This window comes from Helianthus annuus, chromosome 4 (assembly GCF_002127325.2).
Source record: "Helianthus annuus cultivar XRQ/B chromosome 4, HanXRQr2.0-SUNRISE, whole genome shotgun sequence".
In the NCBI taxonomy this organism is placed as follows: Eukaryota; Viridiplantae; Streptophyta; class Magnoliopsida; order Asterales; family Asteraceae; genus Helianthus; species Helianthus annuus.
The window spans coordinates 140,960,262-140,970,971 of record NC_035436.2 but is presented as its reverse complement, the minus strand read 5'-3'; the positions used below and the strand labels follow the sequence as shown (position 1 = coordinate 140,970,971).

At 37.0% G+C, this 10,710-nt stretch overlaps 1 pseudogene; it reads right to left on the bottom strand.

Annotated features, from left to right (window-relative positions):
* Window positions 1–2,131: 2,131 nt before the first annotated feature.
* LOC110936547 lies at window positions 2,132–5,031 on the bottom strand (annotated as a pseudogene).
* Between the last annotated feature and the right edge of the window lie 5,679 nt (window positions 5,032–10,710).

The window sequence follows — 10,710 nt, the reverse complement described above, 5'->3', positions numbered from 1 at the left end:
TTTGCTTTTTTGTTGAAAAAAAGTTTTTTATATATAAAAAATAGCGAATTTTAATAAAAAAAATTGATATGTTTTTTAGGTTTTTTTAGTTAGTTATCGAGTTCTCGATAAAAAGAGTTTTCATTTGAACATTTCCATATATATATATATATATATATATATATATATATATATATATATATATATGATAAGGATCATGTGAGAAGTAGTAGGCTAATTGAGAAACTTGAAACTTGAGAAGCATTCTGAACCACACATTTTCCCTAAGCAAAAAAATGCAAAATATTTTTTTTTTGGAATAATCGGAGCTTTTTCTTTAAGGTTTTGTTTTTTTTTTAATTTTTTTTGGGGATTTATACACATGTGTATATTGTTAATCTTTTAACTATACATACGTGTATAGGAGAAGGATCCGTTAGGAACGACCCTTTATTGCGAGAACCGCGAGAACCAAGGTGAACACAACCAAAAATACCTAAAAATAGCTAAAAAACACACAATTTTTTTATCAAAAAATCGCTACTTTTAGTAGCCAAAAAACTTTTTTTTTTAATTTTTATTAAAACTTTTTTTTTGGGCTACTAAAAGTAGCGATTTTAATGTAAATAATATAAAAAAAAATTGTGTGTGTGTTTTTTTTATTTTTTTATTTGTTTTTGTTTTTTTACATTTTTTTGGGGTTTAGTTTTTAGCATTTTAGCTTGGGGGTGGGGGAGGGGGGTTTAGGTTTTGGGGGGTGGGGGGGAGGGGTTAGGTTTTTTTCAGGTTTTTTTGGGGGGTTTAGTTTTTAGCATTTAGCTTGAGGGGGTAAGGTTTTTTTTTTTTTTTTTTTTTTTTTTTTTGGGGGGGGGGGTGGGGGTGGGGGTTAGGTCTTTTAGCTATTTTTGGTTGTGTTCACATTGGTTCTCGCGGTTCTTGCAATAAATGTATATACATATTATCAAATATACATATATGTATATACATTTTTAAAATTGAAAAATATGTGTTATTCAGGGTTTAGCATTAGTGTTTAGGGTTTAGCTTTAGGGTTTAGCAATAGTATTTAGCTTTTGGGTTTAGCTTTAGCTTTAGGGTTTGCATTAGGGTTTAACATTAAGGGTTTAGCATTAGGGTTTAGCTTTAGGGTTTAGAATTAGGGTTTAGCTTTAGGGTTTAGCATTAGGGTTTAGCTTTAGGGTTTAGGGTTTAGCATTAAGGTTTAGCTTTAGGGTTTATGGTTTAAGGTTTAGGGTTTAGGGTTTATAACACTTATATTTCAATTTTAAACATGTATATACATATATGTATAATTGACAATATACACATATGTATAGTTAAAAGATTAACAACATACACATGTGTATAAATAAAAAAAAAAAAAAATTAAAACCTTAAAGAAAAAGCTCCGATTTTTCAAAAAAAAATATTTGCATTTAGGTTTAGCCTGATTAGATTGCAACGAATCAGTGTCGGACAAAACAACGAGATTGCACAAGTGTCGGATTTGTCACTGGATCGGATGGTTGTCCGATCGGATCGCCAGTCGATTGAGATGACAAATGTGTGGGGGGAACGGATGGCTATCCGATCAGATTGCCAGTCGATCCAAGCTCTAAGCTTTCAAGATTCAGAGGTATGTCGTCTGATCGGATGGCAGTTCGATCGGATGGCTATCCGATCGAGTTGCCATTCGACGATCATGACCTCAAGTTTTCAAGTGTTTAAAGTTAAGGGGCGAGTGTTACTTGATCGGGTGGCTGTTCGATCGGATGGCTATCCGATCGGGTTGCCACTCGATCGGGTTAACTTTGTCCCGTTCCTAAACTTTCAAAAACTCTAAGTTTCTGTTTAAACAACAACGACTTGGTATGCATTGAGACAACGGTAAACACCTCAGTGTACAGCTGATCTAATCGGATGAGAATCACCCCTGTCCGTCCAGTCGTCTGTCCGTGACGGTGCTTATGTCAGAATTCACACTCCGGTCGTTTCCTCCGGCAACAATCCTTCTCCAAGCTGACTCCAGACTAAATTTAATCTGTGTAATACACATGGTTTTTAAAGATATAACTTTTTTATTATTTGATATATAAAATTACATTTATTTAACCCGTATAATATACGGGGTTCAGAAAGATCTAACTTTTTATTGTTTAATATATAAAATTACATTTATTCAACCCGTGTAATACACGGGTTCTAACCTAGTTATAATATAATACAAATAAGCACATCAACAAACTTACAAGTCCAACATCTCAACTAAGGCTCAACAATAATCTTACCAGTAGCATGCCCATCAATGCTCTTGGCCCAAGCCTCTTCACCCTCACTTAACGGATATTTCGAGTCGATAACCGTTTTATGTTTTCCCTCCTTCACCAACCCAACCAGGTACTCCAAGTTCTCAGCTTTCGGAATCAAAAGACTCGGGACCAATTTCTTTTTCGAGCAAGTGACTTTCTTCACGACCGCAGTCCAAAAGGCGCTCGCATTTGGTGTTATGTCTATGACCTTCCCATTCGGGCCAAGATTCGGCTCGAAAGTAGACCAAGGAATAGGAGTGGCACAATGAACCACCACATCATATTTCTTATCCGATGGGCTTTTTAGAGCGGCACCTTGTGGGGTTTTGTAATCAATAACTTCGTCGGCTCCTAGGCTTTTAACTAAGTCTATGTTGCGTTCTCCGCAAGTGGCGGTGACGTGGACGTTACCTAGCTTGGATAGTTGGACGGCGTATTGGCCTACACCACCTGAAGCGGCGGTGATGAGGACGTTGGTGGTGTGGCCGGTTTTGTCTAGGGTGATACCGCCGTGATAGGTTAGGGCTTGGAGTGCTGTAAGACCGGCTACGGGTAGCCCGGCACCTTCGGCTGCTGATACCTCTGGTGGTCTCAAAATGGTTAGTTTTTGACTGCCCACCGAATACTCAGATAGTCCTCCGCCTTTCTGTGAGTTTTTGTTAGTTAATAAATAATCATAAAAACAAATAACGTAGTCATATCAATTCATGATTGTTTTCGTGAATGACTAGATAGAGTAAACTGCCATTTTGGTCCCTGAGGTTTGGTTACTTTTGCCACTTTAGTCCAAAACTCAAACCTTTTGCATTTGGGTCCCCGTGGTTTCAGTTTTATTGCCATTTTGGTCCAAAAATGAAATAAGGTCATACTTGTCTTATAAAATCCTGCAATTTTGTCATTTTTCTCACAGGCAAATCAGGTCATATTTGTCTTATAAAATATGGTATTTATTTATAAAAAAGAAATGATCATTTTGCCCCTGCGGAAAATGACAAAATAACAGGATTTTATAAGACAAATATGACCTGATTTCATTTTTGGACCAAAATGGCAATAAAACTAAAACCACAGGGACCCAGATGCAAAAAGTTTGAGTTTTGGACTAAATTGACAAAATTGACCAAACCACAGGGACCAAAATGGCAGTTTACTCGACTAGATACTAATAATCAGAAGTAAAGGTGGCAAAATGGACGGGTTTTGTAAGGGCCAAGGGATCAAACCTGATATTCTTTGGTATCCAAAACATAATTGTACAAAACAACTAGTATGTAAAATATAATATGATCAAAAAACGGTGTGTGTATATGTTTGTTGATGTATATATTATATGTATATATTTAATAAACTGTTATATTTCCTTTTTATTTTCAATGGTAAGGGTATTTTGGTCATCTCATAAAAATTTAACTGAGAAAATCTAACAAAGTTAGTCAATTGGACTCAAATTGTTGCAACTGTTAAGTCAATTGGACTCAAATAGTTGCAGAGTGAAAAACCAAGTACTCAGATAGTTAAAAAATATGATTTTGAACTCAAGTAGTTAAAATTTAAAACCACCAAAGGTCTGCGCGGCGCAGACATAAGAGGTTCTGAAGACCTTTTCAGGAAAAACAAACACCACCTTACTCTTACTAAAAAGATAGAAGTGGCTTTATGCATTAAAATAACACTATGGGACTCATTTGATAGACCTTTTCCTTTTTTACTAGCCTTTTAATCTGACCAGTCAGAGATAATATATAACCTGATTTGATAAGTAAATGGGTCGAAATTGCCACCTGCAAACAGAACAACAAGAATCGGGCTGTGGAGTGTAAATATGTAACTTACAAAAACGTCAAGCATGGATACAACTTTATCACCAACTTTGAAATTATTTACTCCAGGTCCAACATCTATCACCTCTCCTGCTACATCAGTGGCTGTTGCAAAATAATAATAATTAATAATAATAATTAGGGATTCAAGATTTCAGAAGCAAATTGTGCAGGAATATACGGGGTGCCATATATATGACCAAAAAATGCGGTTAGGTTCACACACCTGGTATCCAAGGGAATTTGCGTGGGAATAGAGGGCGTAACATGCCTTTCTGTATCTTCCATCGACTGGATTTATGCTAGTCGCCTCGAGTTTTAAAAGCAGTTCGCCTTTACTTGGCTTGGGAATAGGAACTTCAACATGCTATACAAAAGAAAAGGGCATGTGAAATTTGTGTTATGAAATATACTAAATTTTAAGTTGCATGATCCATTGCTATAAGGCTGTTCATTAATGATAAACCGTTGAAACCGACCAAAATGCCCAAACCAAAGCTAGTTGGGTTGCTTGGCCGGTTTGAGATCCAAATGGTTCGGTTATGACGGTTTTGGGTTTAACCGTTAGTTTGGAACTTTGAAAATCAATTCAGCAAAGAGCACACAATCTACGCACATAATCTCAAATCAATTCAGCTTATTTAAGTTTATTCTGCTGCTCATAAACCCAAGTTTTGGTGTATTTATAACCATCACTTCCCCTTTCTATCAAGGGTTTATATATAATCAATCAACAACAAACAGCTACAGATTCAAAGCTATTACAAACACAAAATAGTACACACACAATAACCATACTCTATTCACACAATGTCGAACAAATTTATTATTTAACATAAAAGAAACAAGAATTAGACCTTAAGAGCAGCAGCTCCTCCTCCAAAGGAATCATACTGAAGCGCGCGCATATGCTTATCCGCCATAATTACTTAGGTTCAGCTAATTACAAATAATATGACATATATAGCAATGTAACGGAGAGAATATTCGTTTTTAAAGCCGTTGATGGCACTACTAACTGTTAGCGTTTGTCGTGATCGACTCACATCCACCAAATACCATAATTGAATATAAATTTTGAAAAAAAAAATTGTTTTAAATGTTACACTGGATTTATGGTTTTTCTAGCCGGGAATTTGATCGGTATCTGTTTGAATTATTGGGATATCAATACAGTATCAACAAAGAAAAAACCCCAAAAAAAACAAAGATTTGTTTGTTTTATATCGATCAAAAACCATAAAAACGAATATCAGTAAGGGTGACGTTGTACCAATATTGTTGGGATGTTACCGGCTCGATTCGTCATGATATCCGTAAGGTACTGGCACTCGCTGTGACATACAATACAAAAAAGATATTCTTGCGAATACAACTCTGTTTTCAACGAAATTTATATTGGAAACCATAAAAGGTATACCGATTTCGGTGTTAGTTTGGTTTGTCACGGTAAAAAAAAAATACCATTTATATTTGGCATGTTTATTTTTTAGAACTTTTATTACAACGTTATTAAAAATAAGCATGTCGCAATGGTATGTATTCAAAAATTTATAAAGCATTACGTTATATTATTTGAATAACGAAAAGTAAACGACACAAGTTTGTTTAAAAAAAAAAACTAAATGTGAGGTAATGTTGATAGCATGTTTGTTAGTAATTCGATTACTTGTATATTACCACTCGCAACTCCATTTCAAACAAATTTTATATCAAGATGTAAATAAAAATAGGTATATCGTGACATCATACTCAAAGTTTAAAAAGCCATATATTTAAAAGTTATAAGAGAAAAACAAAATATGCTTAATTGTAATTTTATTATAATAATAAAAAATAATTAAAAATGAAAACATAAAAATATATAAATAAAACAACATTTCACCCGTTGTGAAATTGTATATATATGTAGTAATTTATTTTGTTTAGAGTATATTATCATTTTAGGTAGCGTTTGGTATGTAGGAATGAAAGGTGGAATGGAATGGATTATTGAGAGGAAATGAAGAAAAAAGTGTTTGGTTGGTCGATGGAATGGAATCGCCCATTCCAAAATGCATTCCATTCCCTCAAAATCATTCCATCCCTCTCCTGTGTTTTTTTTTTTCATTCCATTCCCTCTTCACCCTTCATTAACAACACCACAACCTACTACCGTTGCCACCATCCACCACCACTGTCAACCGTCGCCGTCACCCACCTTCGCTGCCACCTGCCACCGCCGTCACCCGCCACCGTCGTTGTCTCCACCCACCTCCATCCCCGCCACCGCCATCGTCGCCATCCACCATCGCTGTTGCCACCTCTGATCACTGCCACCACCCACCTTCCATCATCGCCGCCACCATTGCCGCTGCCACCTCCGATCACCGCCGCCGTCGCCACCCACTTTTGCCATCGCTATCAACCACCACCACCCAACGTCACCACCACTACCACCTGCCACCACTGTTGCCACCGCTACCACCTCTGACTACCGCCGCCACCCACCTTCGCCGTCACCCACCACTACCACCACTGTCACCACCCGTCGCCGTCTCCATTCGCCGCCGTCTCCACCCACCACCACCGTCGCCGCTACAACTGCCACCTATCACCACCCACCATCGCCGCCCATCATTGACCACCGCCATCCGATTTTATTCCTTCGTCTTTTCTTGCATACCAAACAACAAAAAGTAATGTTTCATTCTATTCTTACATGGTAACCAAACAAGACATGGAATGGTAATGATCCATTCCATTACCTCATCCATTCCATTACCTAGTCCATTCCATTCCCCCATTCATCCATTATCCCATACCAAACAGATAGTGTTTGAGGTTTAACTAAAATTGCCACTTTAGTTCAACTAGTTTTTTTCTTGCCATTTTAGTCCAAATAGTTTTGTTTTCTGTCATTTTAGTCCCTGACTTTTGTCATTTTCATCCAACCTACTAACTCTATTCAAAAAATTTAGTTAACTTAGGTGAATTTGGTCAAACCACATTTTTCATTTTTTTTTGCAGGTGCGATGGTATGGGGATGGTGTTGTGCCAGTTTATAGTGAAGATGATGGCGGTGGTTGTTGGTTTTACGATGATGGCGGTGGTATTGGTTGATGATGTGGGTGGCGAAAAAGTGGCTGGTGGTGGTGGTGGAAATGGTGGGTGGTGATGGTGGTGGGGTGGGTGGGTTGGTGGTGACGGTGCAGGCAAGTGGTGGTGATGAGAGAAGGTTGTGATGGGGTGGGTGTTGGGAGGTGGTGGTGGTCGATAAAAATGGCAAAAAATGAAAAAAATCAGGGACTAAAATGACAGAAAACAAAACTATTTAATTTAAAATGACAAAAAAAAACTATTTAGACTAAAGTGGCAGTTTTAATTAAACCTCAGGGACTAAAATGGCAGTTTACTCTTTTGTTTATTATCAAAAAATTGTTTAAAATAGTCTTATAACTATTAATTTATTTTAAGATTTTTTTTCCAGGATCTCTAATAACATCATGTTTTGATACTTAAAAAAGAGTTAACTTTCGTTTTGCACTCTGTGGTTTGTTCATTTTAACGGTTTTGCTTCAATAGTTTAAAAATAGCCATTTTCCTACCTGATCTTTTGAGTTTGTCACCAGTTTGCTCCCTGGCTCTAACTCAGTTAAAACGTTCAATTAAAAGTAGGGGTATTTCGGTAGTTTACTCCCTGCCTCTAACTCAATTAAAACGTTTAGTTAAAAGTCGTGGTAGTCGTGGTCGGCAGGTGATAGTTGAAGGTGGCGGTGGATATATGTGGATGGTGGTGGCCGGTAAAAAGAGTGGTTGGAAAGATGGGAGATCAGAAAAAAATTACTTATATAACTGTAAATAAACAAGTTATATGTTTATTTAGGTGAAAAGACTTACATGCCCTTCCTTTTATCTATAAAATTACCAAAATACCCTTCTTAGTTAATGGATTTTTTGGATGGAGTTAGAGGCGGAGAGCAAAATGACGATAAGTTAGAAAAATCAGTGAGAAAAATGACTATTTTTTAACTATTGGGGCAAAACCGTTAAAATGACCAAATCACAGAGACCAAAATAGAAGTTAACTCCTTAAAAAATATATACTAATGGGTTACATATGTGTTTCTGGGCGGGGCAGTCTAACACTTTTTAAAAAATTAAATGGAAACTTAGATGCTATCGTAACAACAATGTTAATGACAGGAATTCGGTCTGTATCAATTTGGTTTATTACAATATTGTTGTCAAGCCTAAACCAAAATCGTCCTTAAGGAGTCCGAACCAGGTTTCAACGTCAAACCCATTTGAAGTCCTTAAGGACGATGATGGTAATCAGGGAGGTAGCACTGTGGGTCGAGTGGAGAAGAAAGTTGCGCAGACTAGTAGTGACAAGCAGGATTCAGATGAGGAGGAGGTCGTGGAAGTCTATAATGAAACGAGTGAATTTATGACCTCGGGTACACATTCGTCTTCTTCGAGAGCTAAGGCTAGCTCCTCTTCCACAAAATTCTTCAATGGATAGATCTTTTTTGGTTCGTGTGAAGGGGTTTCCGGTTTCTGGGAATTTCATCTTTGATGATGGCGGACGAGGATTTTATTTTTTGTTTTGTTTTGTTTTGTCTTGTCTACTGATGTATAGTAGGCTAGGTTATGGGGTGTCATAGTTTTTAATTGGTTTTTTTGAGTTTTACATATATGGGGCATGTCCTGTATATGAACTAGTGTGGAACACATCCTCACTACTTGTACTTATTTGCGGTTGTTTTAATAGAATCACCGGGGTAACCCTTTACCAAAAAAAAATATTGATACAGTAGTGACACTCGATAGAGCAACAAAAAAAAACCTAAAAAAATAAAGTCGCTCAAAAAATTAAGACACGTGTTTTAAATCAACTAAAAACATTAATAACGCATTGCACCAGAGGGAAATAAGTAAGGGTTGTTTTTTGTGACATCTGTGCTTGTAATCATTGTAAACAGTTCAGTTATCAATGAAATAAAGTTATTTGATCCCTATGTTTGTTTGTTTATGTTTGATGTTTTTCATGTTTTGACTTTTATTCGATTTCAAACTCTATATCACTTTCTGGAGAATTATACGCAAACTGGTGCGAAAACGTAATCAGTTAAACATGACAAATACTCCGGAACATCAATTTATGCTTAACATACCTTAAATAACCTTTACATAACTTAGAAATAAGTTTTGAAGACTTTGGTATGGCAAAATCCAGTTAATTCGCTTACAGGGACTAAAATTGACAAACTGCGAAAGTATGCCGATTTGAACTGTAACGAACATTCCGGAACATGATCATAAGTTAAACACACCCTAAATATCCTTTACATAGCTTAGAAATAGGCTTTGAGGGGTTCGGTGTGCTAAAATAAACTTTTGGGTCATTCAGGGACTAAAAGCGTCAAAAAGTGCATAAGTTTGCATTTTCGCGCATAACTTACGTTCTGAATACATCCGGACATCCAAAAATTTATGTAATCATTAAAATATTATGTTTTAATGATTGGTTTGTTAAAAATCCATTCGCCGCGCAATTTGGATCGTTTTTCGCGCTTATGCGCATTCCGTCGTAATTAAGCAAACGTCGCGATCGTACGGCCAAACGAACCGACATCCGAGATATTTTTGAGCACATTTTAAGTTCCCTATACTTTAACTTCATTCTTGAGCTTTGAAATGGGGTTAACGGGGCTTAAACGTGTCAAAAATGGGCCGAAATGCATGTTTCTCAAGTGCAGGGACCATTTTGCAATTTCTGGAAAGTATCAGACCTGCAAGGTCCTTACGGACCGTAAGACCTACTCCATACGGTCCGTAAGCAGGTCCCAGTTCAGCAGAAATCATTTTTAATAAAACCCAGCTGCTCCTTGGTTTTGCAAATGGTTTTAAGGTCCCATGGTTTCATAAATCAGTGGGCATGAGGTGTATGGCTAAGATTGAAGCTCGGTTTTCGATAAACGATCCTAACGGTTGTGCGAAAACTATAAATACCCCCACCCATTTCATTCTTTCCCCACTTGAATTCTGAGATTTTCTCTAAGTTGAAGTGTAGAACACTTCATACCTGAGAAACACTTGGAATATCAATCTTGCGGGGACCTTCTGTAAGTATTCTTTCGCGTTTTTCGTTCGTTTTAGCGTTAAAGTCAAACTGCGTTTGACTTTCTGCATTGACCAGTTTATGGTCAATACGAAGTTCGTTTGAACTTCATAACATGAGCGTAATCACGATGGTTATAGTCCCTAGCGACTATACCTACTGATTACCACGTTATCTAGGCTCAGTGACGAGTCGTAGTTTCGGCCAAAATGCGTTTTCTCACGTATTTTGTAACCAAACTACTCTAGGGTATTAAAACCGTTTGTTTTAATACCAAACCTGTTTTCTAACTTTACTAAACATGTTCTAGCATGTTTAGCTCGTCGCTTTTAGATTTGTGCTTGTTTAGGGTCGTAAAGGTAAGCGATCTAATCAATCGCTTATGCTTACGAACCCGACCCATTTGGTCGATCATTAGGATCCGACCAAACGTTTTAGGTGACCATAGTTGTGTAGGGAATAACCTTCCGAGGTTATACCTTATGGTCACGACGTTTAA